The sequence below is a fragment of the Heteronotia binoei genome, chromosome 7, assembly GCF_032191835.1.
Source record: "Heteronotia binoei isolate CCM8104 ecotype False Entrance Well chromosome 7, APGP_CSIRO_Hbin_v1, whole genome shotgun sequence".
NCBI lineage: Eukaryota > Metazoa > Chordata > Lepidosauria > Squamata > Gekkonidae > Heteronotia > Heteronotia binoei.
The window spans coordinates 113,083,302-113,108,228 of record NC_083229.1 but is presented as its reverse complement, the minus strand read 5'-3'; the positions used below and the strand labels follow the sequence as shown (position 1 = coordinate 113,108,228).

Below are 24,927 nucleotides of genomic sequence, written 5' to 3'. Positions count from 1 at the left end.
CCTCAGTCTTCAGTGGGGTTGCCCATCCTACCAACAGTGTATTGTTGGAACTCTCTGTCCGGGGCAGTGATGCTCTGTGTTCTTGGTGCTTGCGGGGGGGGGGGGCACAGTGGGAAGGCTTCTAGCCCCGCTGGTGGACCTCCTGATAGCACTTGGTTGGACTGGATGGGCCATTGGCCTGATCCAACATGGCTTCTCTTAGGTTCTTACCACCATTAGACATGCCAGGACCTCTCTAGCCGCTGGCGGGGGATTCGGGCGGGGGGGGGGTAAGGTTGCCAGATCCTGGTTGGGAAACTCCTGCAGATTTGGGAGTGGAGTCTGGGGAGGACAGACACCTCAGTGGGGTACATTAAACTGTATGCAAAAGCATCACTCTTTTCTGCTTAACAACCAGGGATATTTTTCATGGGACCAGCATATCCAGTGTATTCAGCCATGTACGCTTGCCTTGAATTTCCTTTTCATGTATAACGTAATGCTACATCTTCTTTAAGTTACACAGTTGTTCTATTAAATATATTTTAATTTTTTTTTTATTTGTCGTGTTCTTTGGGAGACACCATAGAATTGTTAAAAATGAAGTCACTGACAGAGGCCAGAAAGGAGGATGTTATGCCAGCCATTAGCCATCTGGCTGCTTGTAAGCTTGTTAAGCATGATGGAGCATGTGTCAACATCTGGTCTAGGGGCCACCATCAGGTTCAAAGGATGCTCTCAGTCCAAGGAAAGATGACAAATGAGAAGGACCCAAATGTCCAAGAAGCCACAGCTACATAGAAACTCTCCCAGGTGATCAAACTGACTAAGACCAGGAAGGCTGGAAAGCAGAAAGGGACATAAAAGCAGAAACAAAACAACACTGATAAACTCAATGGGAATAGATCCAAGTGGGCAGCCATGTTGGTCTGAAGAAGTGGAACAAAGCAGGAGTCAAGTGGCACCTGTAATGCTCTCTACATGGGGCTACCCTCGATGCTAACCCGGATACTACAGCTAGTGCAGAATGCTGCGGCACGGCTGTTAATGGGGCTGCCGCTATGGGAGCACATTCAGCCAGTGCTGAGAGAGCTGCACTGGTTGCCTGTTGTGTTCTGAGTTCGCTTCAAGGTGTTGGTATTAACCTTTAAAGGGACATGGTCAGGGACCTGTCTATCTACAAGACCGCCTTTTCCCATATATCCCCCAGAGAGCACTGCGATCAGGGACAAAAAATCTGTTGTCCGCCCCTGGGCCAAAAGAAGCCAGGTTGTGGCAGCACCAGAACTTTGGAACACTCTTCCAGAAGCCATAAGGGCCCTGCGGGATTTGTCTGCGTTCCGCAAAGCCTGTAAGACCGAGGCCGTTTTTGCACTCACGTTTTACTGGCGCCACGACCCTCCTCACGCCGGCGAATCTGCATGGATTTCGCACCAGAAGCGCCGGCGCACCCAGAAGCGCCGGCTACTTCCGTCGCTAAGCCAGCGCAAACGGAAATCGCAAAGATGCAGGAAAACGTTTGCGCTGGCTTAGCGACGGAAGTAGCCGGCGCTTCTGGGTGCGCCGGCGCTTCTGGTGCGAAATCCATGCAGATTCGCTGGCGTGAGGAGGGTCGTGGCGCCAGTAAAACGTGAGTGCGAAAACACCCCGAATTGTTTAAACAGGCTTTTGCTGTTTGATTGAAAAAGGGCTGCCACCGGACATCTTATAGAATGCTGGTGATCACAGTCGAGAATTCAATACCGCTTATATTGTACCGAAGCAGCGCCATAGAATGGTTTTAAAACTGAAATAAGTAAATTATGGTTTTATATGTTTTATTGGATTGATTGTATTATACAATGTTGTGAGCCGCCCTGAGTCCGCTTGCGGAGAGGGCGGGATATAAATTGAATGTAATAAATAAATAAATAAATAAATAATTTAAGACCAACCGAGTTTTATTTAGAATGTAAGCTTCTGTGTGCTCTCTAAGCACACTTAATCAAACAAGGGGATCAGGTATTGTGGGCTGAAATACAAGCAGTTTGTTGATTAAGTATGCAGACTGATCACATGGTAAACCAGTGTGGGAATAGTCGATTGAGTATCTGGGGCTAGTGGAAAGACTATGGCAGGGGTGGCCAACGGTAGCTCTCCAGATGTTTTTTGCCTACAACTCCCATCAGCCCCAGCCAGCATGACCAATGGCTGGGGCTGATGGGAGTTATAGGCAAAAAAAAAACATCTGGAGAGCTACCGCTGGCCACCCCTGGACTATCGGACCGATTTCTCCCTAGCCTTACGCCGCTCTCATGCTCCTCTTCTCTGTGGGACTTCCGTCAGATTTCACACTATCCGCCCCGGGGCTGCAACTAGCTTTGCCTTTTTTGAGCAGCAAACAGAAACTGGTTTTTAGAGGATCTTGTTTGCTGCATGAAAAAGGCAGAACAAGTTGCAGCCCCGGGGCAGAAAGTGTGAAATCTGACAAAAGCCCCGCAGAGAAGGGGAGCGTGAGAGCAGCGTAAGGCGAGGGGGAAATCGGTCCCGGTATAATCAGATGGGTAGGTTGCTGAAGCAGTATCTAGTGCCTGAAAAAGCTGTTTGAGTTTGTGCCACCCCGCCACAATCAGACGGAGGGCGCTCAGCTGGCATCAAAGCGGGCCCATGGTCAACCATTCACATTGTTAATTCACTGCAACCACGGGTCCATGAGAAGTGGCTATGGCAGACCAAACGGCTCATGTGATCGCACACCACAATCAGGCTACAGTTAGCAGAGAGGACACAAAGCACTATGTGTTGGTACAACTGGGATTCTGTTCTTTGTAAAGCAACACTTCTGGGATCAATGGGAAAGCCCATTCAGAACAGAAACAGCTGTTAGTCAGTGGCTGCTGGCATTCCATTCACAGTAACAGAATCTTGGCAAATCAAAAGCCATTCATCAAATGGCCATACTGTACTGACACAGCTGAACTGCACAGAGACTGTAAAACAGGGGCGAAAACCACCAGACAACCACCGACTTCCTTGAGACCACAACTCAGGCTCATGATCTTTCCTCTAATGCTAGGACAGTCAACTGTTTCCCTTGCCTTTCCTCAAAGGAGCTCCTAACCACTAAAGAGCGAGAGTCCAGTAGCACCTTAAAGACTCACAAAATCTGTGGCAGGGTATGTGCTTTCGTGAGTCACAGCTCACTTCTTCAGCTTGTACCCTGCCACAAATCTGATTAGCAGAGCAAAGCCTCTATTTTCTCCATTGGCTGAGGCTCCTCCCTTGAGGAGGAAGAGGGGAGGTAGAGCTTGCTTTTCCAGGTTCTCTCAACTTCATAGCAGAGTTACTGAGCCAAGCCTCTCTTTCTTCTATTGGCTGAGGCTCTTGGTCCCCTGGAGAACAAAGGAAAGAGCCAGAGCTTTCTTCGTCCAGTTCCCTGGATTCCATGAGAGAAATTTATTTATTTATTTATTTTATCAAATTTATGCCCTGCCCTCCCCTGATGAGCTCAGGGTGGCTAACAACAGTTAAAAACAACATAAAACATTAAAACAGAATATCCAATAAAATCGTTCCATCCATACAAAGAAAGCACCTTTAAGACTAATGAGTGCTAATGTTTTAAGCATGTTTTAAGGCTTTTAAAAAAATGTTAACTGTGTTTGTGTCCAGGGTTTTTTTTGTAGGAGGAACTCCTTTGCCTATTAGGCCACACACCCCTAATGTAGCCAGTCCTCCTGGAGCTTACAGTAGGCCCTGTAAGAAGAGCCTGGTAAGCTCCAGGAGGATTGGCTACATCAGGAGTGTGTGGCCTAATAGGCAAAGGAGTTCCTGCTACAAAAAGAGCCCTTCTGGTTAGTCTTTAAGGCGCTAGTGGACTCATGCTCTTTTCTACTGCTATGGACAGACTAACATGGCTTCCAATCTTGATCCATCACACTGGCTGTTATTGTAGTGCCTCCCAGTGATCCTCTGTAGGAATAAAAAGCTTGTCATTTCAGATCAGGATGTTTTGTTTCATGACATAAAAATGCATGTTACATCATTCAGTGGTAGTAGATGAATTTGTTTCTTAATTGTTCACTATGCTGCCTCCAAGACTTTTTTTGGTATAAAAAGCTGAGCAGGAACTCATTTGCATATTAGGCCACACCCCTGACACCACCATTGTTTCGCACAGGGTGCGAGCAGGAACTCACTTGCATATTAAGCCATGCCCCCCGATGTCACAATTGTTTGGCATGGGGCTCTTTTTTTAAAAGAAAAAGCCCAGTAGGAACTCATTTGCATACTAAGCCACACACCCCGACAGCAACAATGTTTTGCACAGGGCTTTTTTGCAGGAAAAAAATCCAGCAGGAACTCATTTGCATATTAGGCCATGCCCTATGATGCCAAGCCAGCCAGAACTGCGTTCCTGTGCATTCCTGCTAAAAAAAAACAAAAGCTGGTAAAAGCAAAATATCCCTGGCTGTGACAGACTGTGTGCAAACAGAACGCTGCCGCCCGGCTGTTATTAGGGCTCCCAAGATGGGAGCACATTCAGCCGGGGCTCCAGGGTCTGCACTGGCTGCCAGTAATATTCCGAGTCCGGTACAAGGTGTTGGTCATTACCTTTAAAGCCCTATATGGCCTAGGACCTGCCTACCTTAGGGACCGTCTCTCCCCACACGTTCCCCAGAGAGTACTACGCTCAGGTTCACAAAACCTGTTGGTAGTCCCCGGGCCAAAGGAGGCCCGTCTAAAATCCACCAGGGATCGGGCCTACTCAATAACGGCACCTTATTGGTGGAACCAGCTGCCGGAAGAGGTGCGGGCCCTGCGGGATCTAGGGCAATTCCGCAGGGCCTGTAAGACAGTCCTCTTCCGGCAGGCCTATGACATTAGCTGACAATGTAAAACATCTGGATGGAACAAAATGTATCTATAGGCCGCCGGTTTTATTCTATCTTGTTTTTACTAATTTATGGTCTAATTGTATTTTTAAATGTTTTAAACTGAAGTTGTTTTAATTATTATGTTGTAAGCCGCCCTGAGACACTTAGGTGAGAAGGGCGGGGTATAAATCTTAATATAAATAAATAAATAAACTTTATCTCTTTTCCAATATCCACTGCTTTTTCCATAAATGTGCAGCCTCTACACAGGCATTCAATTGTGTCTAAGCCTATTTGGTTCTATAGCCAGCCTCCCCTCGAGTACGAGGCCCACTAATGCCGCTGGATTAATTGCTTTTGCTTGCCTCATCTTCTGCTCCTGTCAGTGACTCCAGCAGAGGATGCCTCCCCCGTGTCAGCCGTACTCCCATTTAATCTGCAATTAAATTCACTTGCCATCTATTATTTCTCATCAAAAGCAGCCTTCAATTTACATAGACGATTCTGTATTTCAAGAGGGGTCAAAGAAAAGCAGGTCAGAAATAGAGCTGCAACCCTGACATTAAATGCTCTGTTATCTGCCAACATGCCTTGCAGTAGCTGAACTTCTTGCCTTCCAAGTTCTCTGGGGAGAAACAATGGGGCAGAACCATGCCAACATCTCTTGAACAGTTCAGTTCTATGCCAGGAGCTGCAATAATGTGCTAGGGGAGGAGTTTAGGAACAAACTACCGGGGTTGTCAATCCCTAGGTGGGGGCAGGGGATTCCCCGGTTTGGAGGCCCTTCCCCTGTTGCAGGGTCATCAGAAAGCGGGGGGGGGGAGGGGGGAGAGGGAAATGTCTCCTGGGCACTCCATCATACCCTATGGAGAGCAATTCCCATAAGCTATAATGGAGAATTGATCTGTGGGTATCTGGGGCTCTGGGGAGCTGTTTTTTGAGGTGAAGGCACCAAAATTTCAATATAGCATCTAGTACCTCTCCTCAAAACACCCTCCAAGTTTCAAAAGGATAGGACCACGGGGTCCAATTCTATGAGCCCCCAAAAAGGGTGCCCCAATCCTTCATTACTTTTGAACAGAGAGAAGGCATTTAAAAGGTGTGCGGTCCCTTTAAATGTGATGGCCAGAACTCCCTTTGGAGTTCAGTTATGCTTGTCACAACCCTGCTCCTGGCTCCACTCCAATGTCTCCTGGCTCCACCCCCATAGTCCCCAGATATTTCTTGAATTGGACCTGGCAACCCTATGAACTATACATTTCATGACCAGACCTATGTCTGTCTCCTAAAGAGAACAAAGGGGGAATTGGCTGTGATAGTCGGTTGTTTCCGCCCTTAGTCACCAAATAATTGCTGGACTCAGAATGAGCAGCATTTTATCCATTTTATCCTAGAAATTAGATTTCTAGGTTTCTGTTCCTAGAATGGAAAGGAGGACTGCCTCCGTTCCTGAGGACTGGAAGGTAGCAAATGTCACCCCCATCTTTAAAAAAGGTTCCCGAGGAGATCCGGGAAATTACAGGCCAGTCAGTCTGACTTCAATACCGGGAAAGTTGGTAGAAACCATTATCAAGGACAGAATGAGTAGGCACACTGATGAACACGGGTTATTGAGGAAGACTCAGCATGGGTTCTGCAAGGGAAGATCTTGCCTCACTAACCTGTTGCATTTCTTTGAGGGGGTGAACAAACATGTGGACAAAGGAGACCCGATAGATGTTGTTTACCTTGACTTCCAGAAAGCTTTTGATAAAGTTCCTCATCAAAGGCTCCTTAGAAAGCTTGAGAGTCATGGAGTAAAAGGACAGGTCCTCTTGTGGATCAAAAACTGGCTGAGTAATAGGAAGCAGAGAGTGAGTATAAATGGGCAGTCTTCGCAGTGGAGGACGGTAAGCAGTGGGGTGCCGCAGGGCTCGGTACTGGGTCCCATGCTCTTTAACTTGTTCATAAATGATTTAGAGTTGGGAGTGAGCAGTGAAGTGGCCAAGTTTGCGGATGACACTAAATTGTTCAGGGTGGTGAGAACCAGAGAGGATTGTGAGGAACTCCAAAGGGATCTGTTGAGGCTGGGTGAGTGGGCGTCAACGTGGCAGATGCGGTTCAATGTGGCCAAGTGCAAAGTAATGCACCTTGGGGCTAAGAATCCCAGCTACAAATACAAGTTGATGGGGTGTGAACTGGCAGAGACTGACCAAGAGAGAGATCTTGGGGTCATGATAGATAACTCACTGAAAGTGTCAAGACAGTGTGCGTTTGCAATAAAAAAGGCCAACGCCATGCTGGGAATTATTAGGAAGGGAATTGAAAACAAATCAGCCAGTATCATAATGCCCCTGTATAAATCGATGGTGCGGTCTCATTTGGAGTACTGTGTGCAGTTCTGGTCGCCGCACCTCAAAAAGGATATTATAGCATTAGAGAAGGTGCAGAGAAGGGCAACTAGAATGATTAAAGGGCTGGAGCACTTTCCCTATGAAGAAAGGTTGAAACGCTTGGGACTCTTTAGCTTGGAGAAACGTCGACTGCGGGGTGACATGATAGAGGTTTACAAGATAATGCATGGGATGGAGAAAGTAGAGAAAGAAGTACTTTTCTCCCTTTCTCACAATACAAGAACTCGTGGGCATTTGATGAAATTGCTGAGCAGACAGGTTAAAACGGATAAAAGGAAGTACTTCTTCACCCAAAGGGTGATTAACATGTGGAATTCACTGCCACAGGAGGTGGTGGCGGCCACAAGTATAGCCACCTTCAAGAGGGGTTTAGATAAAAATATGGAGCACAGGTCCATCAGTGGCTATTAGCCACAGTGTATGTGTGTATATAACATTTTTGCCACTGTGTGACACAGAGTGTTGGACTTGATGGGCCGTTGGCCTGATCCAGCATGGCTTCTCTTATGTTCTTATGACTTAATATCATATCACACTTACCACCACTGCACAGTTTAATGAAAAGACAGGGCAATGGCAAACCATTGGTAAAAGGTGGTAAAAAGTCTGCCGTGAAAACGTCGTGATGTGCCATCACCCCAGAGTCAGAAACGACTGGTGCTTGCACAGGGATTACCGTTACCTCTTTATACAGAGACTCTAAAAAAACTAACCAGCAATTACAGCCAAGGGCTTATTATATTTGAACACTGACAGAACCTAGCATGGAATCTGCAGGCTCTGGGAGCTGGCTAAAAAAGTCAAAGTTGTCATGATTCTCCAGACAAGGGATGGCCAAACTGTGGCTCTTTCACACACATTGTGTGGCTCTTGAAGCCCCCCCCCCAACTCCGTTGGCCAGCTTGGAGAAGGCATATATCTCTTTAAATCACTTATCCAAGCCAAACCAGACAGCGACTTGGAGAATGCATTTAAAGTTGCTTTCTTTCTACCTCTCTCCTCTCCCTATTTCCTTCCTCCCTCCCTTCCTATCTTGCAGCTCTCAAACATCTGACATTTATTCTATGTGGCTCTTAAGTCAAGCAAGTTTGGCCACCCTGCTCCAGACAGCTAAGAGAACATCTCCAAAACACTCTTCTTTTAGCTGTCTATTCGGGCATTCAGCCACTGCATCTAAACCAGCCTGTCATGTCTTGAAGGGACATAGATTGGATACAAAACATAAATAATTTAATAAAGCTGAGACATGAACCAACAATTACACAAAATTAGAACCAAATATTAACTTGTGGCACAACTGCAGCACGGTACTCCTGCAGACCTTTTTCGGGAAGTCTTTTGACAATACGAAGCTTGATTATTCCTTCTCTTTTCTGTTGTTCCCATGTAGACAATGAAAACAAACAGCCATAAGTTTGGATATGCCAAGTTATTACAAGGAGGAGAGGAGAAGGAAAGAAGAAGACTGCAGATTTATACCCCGTCCTTCTCTTTGAATCAGAGACTCAGAGCGGCTTACAATCTCCTATATCTTCTCCCCTGATTCTCTGCTGAATCTGTGAATTAGGCAGTTCATGAGAAGGGGGGCAGGAAGGGTTGCATCAGTGCTTAGTTCTCGTGGCCCCTTCCTACACACCCAGGGAAATGTCAATTGCCGCTTTAGGGTCAGTCAGCAATTTTTCTCCAGGCCAGTTTTGGCAAGGGATCCTGGAGATTTTTGCCATCTTCTGGGCATGGAGCAGGGGTCACTGGGGATGTGTGTGTACGGGGAAGGTATTTGTGAAGTTCCTGCATTGTGCATGGGGTTGGACTAGATGACTCTGGAGGTCCCTTCCAACTCTGTGATTCTATGGAACTGCTATTTTCAGAGTGACTGCTTTCAATGCCACAGCTGCTTCAGGTCCTATATGTGGTCCCACCATGATAAAGCTAGAAGATAGTGGTCCAGCAAAGTACCTTCATCTCCTTAAGGCACACTTCCCAGTTTTCTAAAATACTGAATGGCCCATAACCAGTACTTCCTCTAAGCTGTGGAGTCTTGTGAGCAAAAATTCTACTTTGTGAGCAACTGGCATTAAAGTAGTGAGCTACTGCACAAATTAGTTTGCTCTGGGGCCATTTTTCCTGAGCTAAGACAAAAAAATGTGTGAGCCAGAGGCTAAAAAAACTGTGAGCTAGCTCACACTAACTCAGCTTAGAGGGAACATTGCCCGTAACGTATCAAGCAAAAAAGAGAAATTCTGTATTCCAAGATCATATGCGATACAGACAAGCTGGAACGAACGGGCAAATTTGTTGGCTGGACAGATGATCAAGCAAGGCTATTGAGTACGGTTCACGCTGAGGCCCTTGGTTTAAATTCAGGCTACTGAAATAAACTCAGCACCACAGCCCTTCAATTATTCATGTGAAATCAGCTGGTGGTCTCCATCTTCCTGCAGGGATCTTCTGAGGCCTGCAGTAGAGAAACACTGCTTCTGTCAATCACAACAGAAGGTGTTAAGAGAATAGATTTGGGGGGTGGGGGGCGGAGGTAGAGAGGATAAAACATTCCTAGAGTCCGAGAGACATGCTTTTCTTCTCTAGAAAGCTGCATCAACCAATATCCAGGTCAGTTGCTGAGATCTAACAAGTCAATTAGATCAAATCTCAAGTACAGCTGCAACACCACAAACAAACTTATTTTGACACTTTCCATAAGGTATCTGTGTATACAGAATGTCATTTTGCTAACTTAGCTCAGCGCCTTTTTCTAAAACAACAATTCTACCATTAGGGACATGCAATCTGACATTTACCAGTCCAGATTTGACCCAATGGCCATTCATAAATTCTAGAAAATGCTCTGGATTCAAACAACATCACTTTTTGAGATCAGAAGCGGGCAGAAACCTTCCCGTCTGAGGTTCATTCTGGTATCTGGTCTATTTATCTACGTTTTTGCTTCCAATCAGTTATGATGCTATGAGGTACACAGGGTTGCCAATCCCCAGTTAGGATATATAGAAAAGTTTGTTGCAATAGCACTACGATAAAATTTAATGGAAATTTTCACAAAAATTCTTGTGTGTGTGAGTTCAATTTTTGGTTCTACAATTTTATCTTATTTAGACAAACATACATTTATATTTTATAAAGCATAAAGACATCACATGTAAAAGTAGTCTTCACAGTATTATATACTATTATATTCTCTTAACACCTTCTGTTGTGATTGACAGAAGCAGTGTTGATCAATGGTGGTGTCTGTTCTCATACTATGCAATCGATACAACTCCTCATTGCCGGGAAAAATATCAACAACCTCAGATATGCAGATGACACCACTCTAATGGCAGAAAGTGAGGAAGACCTAAAGAACCTCTTGTGGAGGGTGAAAGAGGAGAGCACAAAAGTAGGCTTGAAACTCAACATCAAAAAAACTAAGATCATGGCATCCAGCCCCATCACACCTTGGCAAATAGAAGGGGAAGACATGGAAGTAGTGATGGACTTTACATTTCTGGGATCCACGATCACTGCAGATGGTGAGTGTAGCCATGAAATTAAAAGACGTTTGCTCCTTGGGAGGACAGCTATGGTGAACCTGGGCAGCATGATAAAAAGTAGAGACATCAGCCTGCCAACAAAAGTCCGTATAGTCAAGGCGATGGTATTCCCAGTAGTCATGTATGGCTGTGAAAGCTGGACTATAAGGAAGGCCGAGCACAGAAGAATAGATGCTTTTGAGTTGTGGTGCTGGAGAAGACTCTTGAGAGTCCCTTGGACTGCAAGAAGATCAAATCAGTCAGTCCTAAGGGAAATCAACCCAGACTGTTCCCTGGAAGGTCAGATGCTGAAACTGAAGCTCAAATACTTTGGCCACCAAATGAGAAGGGAGCACTCCCTGGAGAAGGCCCTGATGCTGGGAAAGATAGAAGGCAAAAGAAGAAGGGGACGGCAAAAGATGAGATGGCTGGACAGCGTTACTGATGTAACAAACACGAATTTGAGCAGACTTTAGAGGATGGTGGAAGACAGGAGGGCCTGGCATGACTTTGTCCATGGGGTTGCAAAGAGTCGGACTCGACTGTGCGACTGAACAACAACAAAATTACAGCAAGCTGTAATCTATCTGATACTTACATAAATCCCCAGCTGAGGGCAGAGGATCCCCTGGTTTGGAGGCCTTCCCCTTGCTTCAGGATTATCAGAAAGCGGGGGTGGGGAGGAAAATGTCTGCTAAACACTCCATTATCCCTATGGAGATCAGTTCCCATAGGGCAGGGGTGGCCAACAGTAGCTCTCCAGATGTTTTTTTGCCTACAACTCCCATCAGCCCCAGCCAGCATGGCCAATGGCTGGGGCTGATGGGAGTTGTACGCAAAAAACATCTGGAGAGCTACCATAGGGGAGGGACGGTGGCTCAGTGGTAGCGCATCTGCTTGGGAAGCAGAAGGTCCCAGGTTCAATCCCTGGCATCTCCCCAAAAAAGGGTCCAGGCAAATAGGTGTGAAAAACCTCAGCTTGAGACCCTGGAGAGCCGCTGCCAGTCTGAGAAGACAATACTGACTTTGATGGACTGAAGGTCTGATTCAGTATAAGGCAGCTTCATATGTTCATTGGCCACCCCTGCCGTAGGGTATAATGGAGAATCAATCTGTGGATATGTGGGACTCTCAGGGGAGCTGTTTTTTTGAGGCAGAGGCACCAAATTTTCAGCACAGCATCTGGTGCCTCTCCTAAAAAAACAACAACCTAGTTTCAAAAGGATTGGACCAGGGGGTTTAATTCTATGAGCCCCAAAAGAAGGTGCCCCCATCCTCCATGATTTCCAATGAAGGGAAGGCATTTAAAAGGTGTATGGACTCCTATCTGGGAGAACCGGGTTTGATTCCCTTCTTTTCTGCTTGCATGGCCTTGGGTCAGCCATAGCTATCGCAGGAGTTGTCCCTGAAAGGGCAGCTTCTGGGAGGGCCCTCTCAGCCCCACGCACCTCACAGGATGTCTGTTGTGACGGGGGGGGGGGGAGTAAAGGAGATTGTGACTGCTCTGAGTCTCTGAGATTCAGAGTATAGGGTGGGATATAAATCCAATATCTTCTTCTTAAATGTAGACACTATTGCCTATTCAACTTTTTTTTTTAAAGAAAAGGCCCTTGTCTTGAGCAAGATGGTTCTAAGTGTGGGATGTGCCACAGTCATATATATACATATATTTAAAGGGATGCACCCTAACACAAAACCCTGAAGAGGCTGAAGGAAAATCTGTATATTCTCAAAGAGTGCCTGAAATCATGGATTGCTGAGTCTTATGTTGACTAAGAGTACTGTTTGTTTAAAAAAATACTTCCCCTCCCCTACTTCTATATTCCCTAAATATAATAATCAAAGGAAAGTGCCCTTGAGCATTTTATGCAACGTTATGCTATGGCATAGACTTTTTAGGGTATGGGACAATTTGATCAATGGTGGTGTCTGTTCTCATACTACGCAATCGATACAACTCCTCATAAGAATGCCTCCATATTGAATCACAAGGCTTTGATTTAGCAGCACTTCTGCAACCAGGGGCATAAGAGTAAGCAGACCAGTATCCTTTGTCTCAAAAACGCCATGAGCTTCAAAGAACTCCAGCTGTTCCGTTTATCATGAAAGACCTTTTTTGCAAGAAATCTTTCAGGCAAACTATAACCTGGCTGATTTCTTCACAAAGTTCCCAATATAGCATTCCCTTACACAAACAAACTTTAGTGAACATACACTGACCACATTTCAATCTCTCTTAACATTTTTCCTCCATCCATCCATCCATCCATCCATCCATCCATCCATCCATCCATCCATCCATCATCTACACACACACACACACACTTCACTCCCTCCTTAAATGGTTATTTGGGGACTCTCTTCAATATATTCAGAGCTCTGTGGAAAATTAGAAGTGTCCATCAAACAAGAACTGCAGACTTCATACTTACTGTATTTCTAAGATAATTGAGCTTTTTCATAGATTTGGGGGTTTTGATCATCACTTAACTTGACTGCTTTATTTTTATTTTATTTTTGTACTGAGATACTTATTACCAAGAATCAAAAGTTGTCAAAACAAACTTTTAGACATTAACTTCTTTTTCTTCATGAATTATCGTAAATGGCAGTTTAAGGGAGAAACAGAGAGTTGCATTGTGCTGTAAACGTGGAAACTTCACACATAATGTAGTTGATCAACAAAAAAGTAACAATGGACTCTTTCTGCTACCTCTGTATTATAAAAATGTGCTACCAGTTCCTGCAACAAGCTAGCTTTGGGGAAAGGACTTGGAAGTCCCTCTCTCTTTCTGACTCCCTTCCAGCTACGGTGGGCTGGCTTCCATCAGACACCTATTCCAGCTCTGGACAAGAAACTTGCTGATCTGGGCTTCTCTATGACCTGTTTATTGGAGGTGGGTTTAAACAAGAGCTGTGCAGTAGTAACAGAAAGGCTTGAAGAACTGGACAGGCAAACGCTTAAGTGTATGAGCAGCATCTGGCATCGGGACTTTTTTGCAGCAGGAGCTCCTTTGCATATTAGGCCACACCCCTCTGATGTAGCCAATCCTCCAAGAGCTTACAGGGCTCTTAGTACAGGGCCTACTGTAAGCTCCAGGAGGATTGGCTACATCAGGGGTGTGCGGCCTAATATGCAAAGGAGTTCCTGCCACAAAAAAAGCCCTGGGTTGCAGAACATTTTGGTAGCCAGGCAGGGGCTTCAGGCCCTCCACAACCTGACAAGAGACCTTTCAGAAAAACTAGTCGATGTTCACTTGCATACCTCAAACAGAATACTTTCTTGTGAATTTAGCACATTGTTTGTTTAGTACCACAACAAACGCATGAAACCATATCATTAGGATTCAACTCTGCCACCTGAATCTAGGCTAACAAAGAACAGTCCTTTCCAGACCATGTTCTTTGTTGGACAGGGTGACTGGGCTGCAGCTCCAGCGACTGATTCTCAGCAAAGACAACGAATCATGTCAAAGATTTCCATTTACAGAACTGGCAACCCTCCCTGCATCCTTTTCATGGACAGTTTGTTTGAGAGAGTTCACGTACGAAGTGGTACGGAGACTAAACACAGCTTGGTGGTGGGGGGAACATCTTATATTCAGCTTGGATACCCAAAAGGAAAATGCATGTGTATCTTGCATATTGCTCTGACCTGGACAGCCCAGGCAAGTCTGGTCTTGTTAGATCTCAGAAGCCAGGGTCAGCCCTGGCTAGTATTTGCATGGGAGACCACCAAGAAAATAACCAGGGTCGCTGTGCAAAGGCAGGGAACAGCAAACCACCTCTGAACATCTCTTGCCTTGAAAACCGGGGTCTTTTTTTGTAGGAAAAACCCATCAGGAACTCATTTGCACATTAGGCCACAAACCCTGAATCACCATTGTTTCGCACAGGGCTTTTTTGGTAGCAAAAGCCCAGCAGGAACTTATCTGCATATTAGGCCACACTCCATGATGCCAAGCCAGCCGGAACGGCATTCCTGTGAGTCCCTGCTTTAAAAAAGCCCTGGAAAACCCTATGGGGTTGCCATGCCAGGTTGAACTTGGTGACACTTTCTACCACCATTTTACATACTATTGTGACAGATAAGATGGGCACATGGCAATCACTGCTGTTCTTTTAAAAGATATGCATTTTTAGCTTTCACGTTAAAAAAAAACCTAGAGCCTTTTAAAACAGATACGGCAAAAAGCAATGTCAGTCTGAAGAAGAGTTATAAAATGTCTTGCAACAAACAGAGAGATCAGAACGAATAACGATTTCTGCTAAACATTCGCAAGCCAAGTTCTAAATGAGACAGAAGATGAAATGCTGACTGCCTAGTTGTTTGAATTTTGTTAAGATGTCATATGAATCTTTTAGCAATATTTTTCCAAAATCATATTAACAAACAAGCACAGATGAAGAGTTCAGTATACAATCTAGTAAACTGCAAATGTTAACATTTCTGCCAGTTTTATTTTGATGCAGTCTTTATTGTTTTATTCAGTCATAAAACTGATTTAATTCCCCTGCAAACAAGAACAGAACAGATGACTGAACAGAACGGAACAGTTTTAAACAGTGAAATGTTAATGCCTTCATGGAATTGATTCATGTTTTCCAGGGTGGTAAAAAACTCATTTTTACTGGGGCAGCAAATGGCAGTTTTAACTTCTTAAAAACAGCAATGACAGAAGAACTTTGCAAATAAAAGACATGCGTTTTCCAGCACACGTGTGTACCAGCATGTCAAATGCCTTGCCTTTGCCTTCCTCTTTGCATAGATGACACCTAAAAGAGACTGTTGAAAGGTTTACTAGTCCTGCCAGTGTTTATGATTTCATGATACTTCTGAGGGAAATGTCACGCATGTCTTTCAGTATATGTGTCAGTTGTATACCTGGTACCTTCTAAGGACAGCTCATCATACCTCCTGTTAGCTGCTACCGAAAGAACCATAATACCAACTGTTTTAACGTCAAAGATTTAAAAGGGCAGAGGGGGCCCTTCTGTCCAATCAGAAACCAGACCAGCTATGTCATGTTAACATAGACCTGTGATAACAAGATGGCTCAGCAGAGAAGCATAAGAACATAAGAGAAGCCATGTTGGATCAGGCCAATGGCCCATCCAGTCCAACACTCTGTGTCACATAAGAACATAAGAGAAGCCATGTTGGATCAGGCCAATGGCCCATCCAGTCCAACACTCTGTGTCACATAAGAACATAAGAGAAGCCATGTTGGATCAGGCCAGTGGCCCATCCAGTCCAACACTCTGTGTCACATAAGAACATAAGAGAAGCCATGTTGGATCAGGCCAATGGCCCATCCAGTCCAACACTCTGTGTCACACAGTGGCCAAAAAATTTATACACACACACACACACACACACACTGTGGCTAATAGCCACTGATGGACCTCTGCTCCATAGATGACACCTAAAAGAGACTGTTGAAAGGTTTACTAGTCCTACCAGTGTTTATGATTTTATGATACTTCTGAGGGAAATGTCACGCAGTTTTACCACAGGATGCTTCTCTCTGTAGTGTAGGTCAAGCATCAAAATAAGTGAGGTGTGCGTTAGCTCCACAAATCCCCGTAACCAAATGGTTACTAAAGCACCAAGTCAGGCTTGTCAACTTTTCTCATGACAAAACCCCAGCTGTTTCCCTTTGATCTGTTCCCTATGTTCCTGGTCTAAGTCTTGATATGAAGCCTGAACCAAAGTTTAATTCTAGGCAGGGGTCATTTTGTAGAAAAATAGATGGTAGCGCTCATTAGCATAACTCATTAGCATATGCCGCCCCCCCCCCCAGCCAAAAGCAACCTGATGCAAGAAAGGAGAGCCCTGGGTGAGCGAGGCCTGCTTGGGCTGACTAGAGATGCAGCTAGCTCAAGCAGGCCTTGCTCACCTGGGGCTCTCCTGGGCCGCCCCCCCCCCCATTCAAAAGGCCAGCAAGCCACCCACTGCCCAAAATCACATAAGAAGTGGAGAAAGGGTGGTGCGGGCTTCTCCAGGGGTTAATGAGGGCTATGGGGGTGTGGCAAAGGCCCTGGTGGCTGGCTGCCTGCCTGCTCTGCTAATTCAGGGATTGTTATGCAGTTGCACCTACTATTCAATGGACAAGGTAGGTGGAGAGGAGGAGGGGGAACCCTCAGAAAGGTTCAGGAGCTGTGCTCCTGTGAGCTCCTGCTGAATCTGAGGCCTGATTCTAGGTCTAATGAAAGAACAAGAAATTGACTAGAGGTCTGTTTTCTTGACACAAAGTTCATCTTTCCTACCAGAAAAGCTTCTGAAACCAGCTATAATTTCTTTTTTTTAGAAAAAGGTATAATCAGCTTGGAAGCTACAATATGGCAAACTTTGCCTCCCTTGCACTGATACAATAACGAAAGGAAAAAGCTTCTACTCTGCCCAACAGGTAGGTAGCAAGACTTAACAGCAAATGGAATATCAGAGCCAAACTCTTGCAGCGCTCAGAAATCATCAAAACTGCCAGGAAAGAAGAATGCAGTGATAAGTAGAAAATGGGTCTCTAAAAGTAAGACAAAAGAAAGTGAGTGAGTGAAATTTCATTGCACGTAGGAGACTATAAAAGCTTGACGCTGATGTCTTGACTGCAGAGAAGCGTTCACCAAGAATAGCAAGTGAGTAGGAGTAGCTGGAGCAGAAAGTTTCTGGTATGCTTTGGTACTGGAGTTCTCCAGGTATCAACAACTTCTTGTTGTCAGTCATGGGCGGGGTGGGGGGGGGGGGTCAAAGCAGAAGAAGACTGCAGATTTATACCCCACCCTTCTCTCTGAATCAAGAGACTCAGAGCAGCTTACAATTTCCTATGGCCAACGGTAGCTCTCCAGATGTTTTTTGCCTACAACCCATCAGCCCCAGCCAGCATGGCCAATGGCTGGGGCTGATGGGAGTTGTAGGCAAAAAAATCTGGAGAGCTACCGTTGGCCACCTCTGTCTTCTCCCCCACAACAGGTACCCTGTGAGGTGGGTGGGGCTCAGACGTCCTTGAAAGGGCAGCTGCTCTGTGAGAGTCCTCTCAGCCTCACCCACCTTCCAGGGTGTCTGTTGTGGGGAAGGGAGATAAAGAAGATTGTGAGCTGCTCTGAGACTCTGAGCCTCGGAGTGGCAGGCGGGATATAAATCCAATACTTTCATCTTCTTCTCATAGCAGCTGCCTTTCAAGGACAACTCCAGCGAGAGCTATGGCTGACCCAAGGCCATTCCAGCAGCTGCAAGTGGAGGAGTGGGGAATCAAACCCGGTTCTCCCAGATAAGAGTCCAAACACTTAACCACTATACCAAACTGGCTCTCACCAGAATCAGAGAGATCAGCTGATGAAGTCCTTGGCATCTGAAAACTCCTGAGTTACTCTAAGTAGGACAAGCTTCGTTGGAACAATGGAAATACAGCCAGTCACCTTTTAAGTCCTATACCACATACCAACACACCAGGGTCTTCAAAGTTATGTGTTTCTAAGCTGAAAGAAGGAGGCATATGTAGCCTGGAGAAAACAGAGAGGCACATGCAGGGCTGGTCCTAGACCAGGGGTGGGGAACCTTTTTCTGCCAAGGGCCATTTGGATATTTATAGCATCATTCGCGGGCCATACAAAATTATCAACTTAAAAAACAGTACTCCGCTAAGGGAGAACAATTCAGGCTGGCAAAATTAATGCAAATAATTGTTTTTCTATTTAAAGCCATGTGGGGAGAGCCTAATTCAGCACATACATACACTGGCCCGCAGCACTAGGTCCAGGCATATTAGACCACACCCCCTAATATTAGCATATTAGGTCACACACTCATTGGCCACACTATCTGGGATAATCACATGCAAACTGAACTGGTGGCAGCTGGCTTTCACCCCCCACTGCTGCCACCCCTCCCTCCCTCCTTTCATGTGGAAACTGCAGCTGCTCCCAGCACACCTTTAAAGGCACCCACATACCTCAGCAGCAGTCCTTCACAGCTGCACAGTGCGGTTGGGCCTCATGATCCTTGCCAGCCAGCCGGGCCCCAGGGAGGCCACCTCGTGGCTCGGCCCAGCAGTCCCCAAGGGCCAGACCAAGTGATCTCAAGGCCCACAAATGGCCCTCAGGCCTGACGTTCCCCATCCCTCCCCTACACTGTCTGGCACCCTAGGCAAGGCTAACTTCTGGCTCCCCCCCTCCACTGATAATGTCACAGAGTCACATGGGGGTACCCAATTTGGTGCCCCCAGAAGGCCGGCGCCCTAGGCAATCGCCTAGTTTGTCTAGTGACAGGGCGGGTCCTGGGCACATGATCAAAGACCCGAAGGTCTGTCATCTGCAAGAAGTTGAAGACTTCTCGGCTGCTTCGAAGAGCTAATGAATTTGTATTAGAGCAGGGGTGTCAAACATGCAGTCCGGGGGCCGGATCAGGCCTCCAGAGGGTTCCTATCAGCCTCCCCAGCAACTAGCTGTCACCTGCTTCCTTCTCCCTAAATCTTGCTTCCTTCTGCATAACTGCTAGGCTTGCTGAACTGCACAGGAGCTACAGAGCAAAACCTCTCGTTTCTCCATTAGCTGAGGCTCCTCCCTTGGGGAGGAAGGGTAGGGGAGGCAAAGTTTGTTTTTTTCAGGCTCTCTCAATCGCACAGCAGAGCTACTGAGCCAAGCCTCTCTTCCTTCTATTGGCTGAGGCTCCTCCCCTACCAGTCCCCTGGGGAAGGAAGGAAAGAGCCAGAGCTTCCTTTGCCCAGTTCCCTGGATCCTATGGGAGAAATACAAAGAAAGCACCTTTAAGACCAAGTGCTAACATTTTAAGTATGTTTTAAGTTTATATATATACATATAAAGGTCTCATTTATGTCAGATCTGGCCCTCATAACAAATGAGTTCAACACTCCTGTATTAGAGGCAGGCCTCAGATTCAGTGGGAGCTCACAGGATTTCTGAGAGTTCCACCTCCTCCTGAGAGTTCCTCCTCCTCCTTCTGAGAGTTCCTCCTCCTCCTCCTGAGAGTTCCTCCTCCTTCTGAGAGTTCCACCTCCTTGTCCATTGAACAGTATGTGCAGCTGCATAACAATCCCTGGATGAGCTCCACCACCTGTTTTTCTACAAAATGATCCCTGATTAGAGGAAGGCACGTGTCTATGGTGACAGCAGTTTGACAATACAAAACAGTTCTATAGAAGGTTTACTCCTTGCTGAAGGTTTTCCAGAAGACTGGACAGAGCCTGGACAGCCATCTCTCAGGATTGCTCTAGCTTCGAAAATATATGTCCCCTTCTCCCTCTGAAAGAATTGGAATGGCAAAAAAATAAATTTGGAATTCTATTCAATTAACATTTCAGGCACTGAATGCTTTCCACAAACACCACAGTCCTCTACAGACTTGCTCCAGTCTTATCCCACTGAAATCAAACAGAGGCAACTCTGCGTCGGATTGTGCCTTTGAAATGACTTCCAAAGCCCCTGAGCGACGGAAGTCAAGTTTTGCTAACTTTCTGCCTGATGTGAACAAAGGTGTGGCTTTCGTGGATATGGCAACATCTACACCCCAATGTTAAATCAGAAGTATAGTTTTTCCAAGATCAGTTACTCCCAGAAACCTTTCCATACACAGCCAGTGTGGTAGAGTGGCTAGGATGTCCTACTAGGATCTGGGAAACCCAGCTTGGAATCCCCAGGCAGCTGTGGAAGTTTGCTGGGTGACCTTGGGTCAGTCACATACTCTCAGTCTAACCTAACCCTGTGGAGATATAAGGACAAGAGGAGAGTGATGTAAACTGCTTTGGATCCCCATTGGGGAGAAAGATGGAGGTATAAAAGAAGTCAATAAATACATAAGGGCTGCTTTTCTTTGCAAACCATAACTGCATGTCGAAATCAAATATATGGAGGGGAAAGGGGGAGTCATCTTCACTGCTTCTGTCCCTGGCTGTCCCAATGTTCTAACAAAGCTTATGCTTTAAAGGTCTCTGCTTCTCTATACATTCTGTATCTCCTGGAAGCAGGTCAGTCTTCATTTTGCGTCTTTCCCTCCTTGTCGTTAATTAATTTGCAAAATCATCTTTTTCTGCACAGTTGCAGAAAAAAAAAATTAAACCTCTGCCTTGTCTCTGGGTGGTCTCAGGGCTTTTTTTGGTAGAAAAAGCCCAGCGTGAACTCATTTTCATATTAGGCCACACCCCCTGGCGTCACCATCGTTTCACATAGGGCTTTTTGTTCGAAAAACCCAGCAGGAACTCATTTGCATATTGGGCCACACGCCCCTGTCACCAAGCCAGCTAGAACTGCATTCATGTGCGTTCCTGCTCAAAAAAAAAAAAAGCCCTGGGTGGTCTATTTCTTCTGCTTTCATGGTTGGAACAAACCACCCACTTTATTATTTGAATATAGTGCTCTTGGATTGATTTGAACAATGCAGGTGCAGATCTCTAGATACCCTGTAGGGGGCAGCAAAATAATGAAATCACCCACTGCCTAGCTGCCCTCCAAGGTTTCATCTTTGAGCACTCCATTCTGTGTTTTAGCAGAGATGGCTTAATAAGAAACTTCTAATTTCAGAGCATGACCACAGAGGCGCCTGTTTTTATTCAAACCCAACATGAGTCAATGAGGAAGACGAAGTTGCCAACCTCCACCTGAGGCCTGGAGATCCCTCAAAATTACAACTGATCCCCAGACTATAGAGATCCCCAGACTAGGAGAAAATGGCTGCTTTTTATACCCATTATTCGTCACAGGTCAGACTCAAAGGGTTGCTATTGCAGGGTTCCACAGGGGATAATTCTATCCCCCTTGCTTTTCAATCTCTCTATGAAGCTCTAAGATCAAATCGTTTGCAGTTTGGGGGTTAGTTGTCATCAATATGCTGTTGCTAAACAGCTCTATATCTCCTTATCCAAATCTCCTAGTGATGCAATAGACCAGTGGCCCCCAACCTTTTGGCACCAGGGACTGGTTTTGTGAAAGACAATTTTTCCATGGACCAGTGGGGGTGCTGGGGTTTTCGCTGCCCCTGGCTTCCCCCACATCCACACCCCATCACTGCTCCCCATGGGGGTCTTCAAATGAGGGGTAGGTGAAGGTCACTGCCGTGCTGCCCCTTCTCCCTGCCTGGGGCCTGGGCGAATGAAAGAGGTAGTGCTTTGGAGTGAGGCTGCACTGTCTCTTTCGTCCGTCTGGGACCTGGGTGGGTGAAAGGGGTGGTGCGGTGCCTCTGCCTCACTCTGCGGCCCGGTTGTTAACCGGTCATGGACCAGTACCGGTCCACAGACCAGGGGTTAGGGACCCCTGCGATAGACCTCCTAAATAGCTGGCTGGCTGCTATGGTTAACTGGCTAGAAGTGAACACACCGAAATGAAACCCTGAAGCAACAACGGTCATGATGATTGGGAAGGTGGAGGTCTTAAACGACACTGTTCTCCCCACTTTCAATGAGGTTCAATTGATTCTTGCTGACTTGAGTTAAAAGCCTTGGGATAATAGTAGATCCAGCTTTATTGTTGGAGAAGCAAGTTAATACAGCTTCAAAATAAAAATGCTTTCTCGCCCTTAAGAGTCTCAGAGCGGCTCACAATTTCCTTTATCTTCTTCCCCCACAACAGACACCCTTGTGAGGTAGGTGGGGCTGAGAGAGCTCTCCCAGAAGCTGCCCTTTCAAGGACAACTCCTGTGAGAGCTATGGCTGACCCAAGGCCATTCCAGCAGCTGCAAGTGGAGGAGTGGGGAATCAAACCCGGTTCTCCCAGATAAGAGTCCGCACACTTAACCACTACACCAAACTGGAATCTCTTAAGATGGTCCCTTACTGTGATACAGCTGATCTGGCCACCTGGATCCATGCTGCAGTAACACTGAGACTAGACTACTGCACTGCACTGCACATTGTTGTTCGGGGGCCTGATAGAAGCTGTCTGGAGGCCTGATTTGGCCGCCGGGCTGCATGTTTGACACCCCTGGTCTATACTGCTGTGTATAGCCTACTGTAACAAGATCCTGTCATGTAATTTTTGCACCGTTTAATGAGTCACGTTAATACTTATGTTATACTTTAGTTCTACCTTTTAGATCCTAGTACATTGCCTATCGAATGTCCCTAGTGCATTACCTATTGAATGCATTGTACTAACTAATGAATAGATGAAGATATCTTATACTGAATCAGACCACTGGTGCTTCGAGGTCAGTATTGTACAGGGGTGGAATTCTAGCAGGAGCTCCTTTGCATATTAGGCCACACACCCCTGATGTAGCCAATCTTCCAAGAGCTTAGAAGGTTCTTTTTTGTAAGCTCTTGGAGGATTGGATACATCAGGGGGGAATGGCCTAATATGCAAAGGAGCTCCTGCTTGAAATTCACCTGCTTGAAATTGTCTACTCAGACTAGCAGTGGCTCTCCAGGGTCTCAGGCAGAGGTCTTTCACATCATCTCCTACCGGGTCATTTCAACTGGATATGCCAGGGATTGAACCAGGGACCCTCTGCGTGCAAAGCAGAGGCTCTTCCACTGAGCCACAGACCCTTCCCAATCTCTCTGTGTGATCTGCCTGGAGTTCCCTGTGAGAAAGGCAGACTAGAAATAATGCAAATAAATGCCCTGCCCAGGGCTTTTTTTGTAGCAGGAAACTCCTTGGCATATTAGGCCACACCCCTTGTATGTAGCCAATCCTCCTGGAGCTTGCAGTAGGCCTTATACTATGAACCGTGTAAGCTCTTGGGAGGATTGGCTACATCAGGGGTGTGTGGTCTAATATGCAGAGGAGTTCCTGCTACAAAAAAAGCCCTGGCCCTGTCAAGATCTCTCCCCTCCTCAAATCCTGCTTCCTCCAAGCTCCACCCCAAAATCTCCAGGAATTCCCCAACCCAGAGTTGGAAACCCTATATTATTACTCAAGTGCAGCTATCCACGAAGCTCTATGCAGCTCAGGAAAACTGGTAAAGGTACCGTTGATTGTTCCTGACACCGCTAATGCCATTTTAAATGTCACTTCATCGCACGGGTCTTCCAGCTCCTTCCTTGCCACCGAGAAATCTGTGGAGACGGCGGCTGTGGGGGCTTGTCACTTACCCATCATGCGGGATTTCAAAGCGCTGAACTGAGTCATCCAGATCCCGGTGACTCACTCAGGCCACTTGATACGTGCTCTTTTCCATTTTGAATTCAATACAGCAATCACTTAGAAAAACCACTCACAGCCGGCAGCTACTTTCCTCCCTTCAGGCCTCTTAGTACTCCACTCGCTAAGTTCCTCCTGACTGGGAAACGAGGCTAAAAACATTTGGGGGCTGGTAAAAGAAACAAGTCAAAGCTATGTATGATGCCTGTCCTGCTCCGTGAATTCAACAGAACCTCAGTTCTACAGGCAGATTTCTACAATCCTTCCTTGGCCACATTTACTGCTTTATTTGGTGCTTTTTAGTCAAGAAGAAGAAGAAAGAAGAAGAAGAGGAGGAGGAAAAGAAGAAAAGGGGGAGGAGGAGTAAAAGAAGAAGGGGAGGAGGAGGAGAAGAAGAAGAGGAGGAGGAAAAGAAGAAAAGGGGGAGGAGGAGTAAAAGAAGAAGGGGAGGAGGAGGAGAAGAAGAAGAGGAGGAGGAAAAGAAGAAGAAGAGAAGGAGGAGAAGAGGAGGAGGGGAGGAGGAGGAAAAGAAGATGAGGAGAAGAAGAGATGGAAGAGAAGAAGAAGGAGAAGAGAAGAAAAAGAGGAGGAGGAGGAGAAGAGGAGGAGAGGAGGAGGAGGAAAAGAAGAAGAGCAGGAGAAGAAGAAGGAGAAGAAGAAGAGGAGGAGGAGGAGGGGAGAAGGAGGGGAAGAGGAGGCGAAGAAGAGGAGGAGGAGGAAAAGAAGAAGATGAGGAGGAGGAGAAGGAGAAGAAGAAGAAGAGGAGGAGGAAAAGAAGAAGATGAGGAGGAGGAGGAGGAAGAGGAGAAGAGGAGGAGAAGGGAGGAGGAAGAAAGGAAAAAGAAGAAGAGGAGGAGGAGGAGATGATGGTGGTGAATTTATATCCTGTCCTATACTCCGAATCTCTCAGACCGATTTCCCACTCACCTCACGCCGCTCTCACATTCCTCTTTTCAGCGGGGCTTCCTTTTGATTTCACACCATCTGCCCCACAGCTGCAGCTAGTGTCGGCTTTTTCACGCTGCAAATAGAAACCTCTTAAAACCAGTTTCTGTTTGCGGCGCGAAAAAGCCAATGCTAGCT

At 46.2% G+C, this 24,927-nt stretch overlaps 1 protein-coding gene and 1 non-coding gene across 5 annotated transcripts in view; both read right to left on the bottom strand.

The window, feature by feature from the left end:
- The window catches only part of PHACTR1 (phosphatase and actin regulator 1), a 635,410-nt gene that overhangs the window by 335,128 nt on the left and 275,355 nt on the right, over positions 1 to 24,927 (bottom strand). The window lies entirely within an intron of this gene.
- On the bottom strand, positions 23,178 to 23,249 carry TRNAA-UGC (transfer RNA alanine (anticodon UGC)). Its single transcript has one exon. It is a non-coding gene; the product is annotated as a tRNA-Ala (tRNA).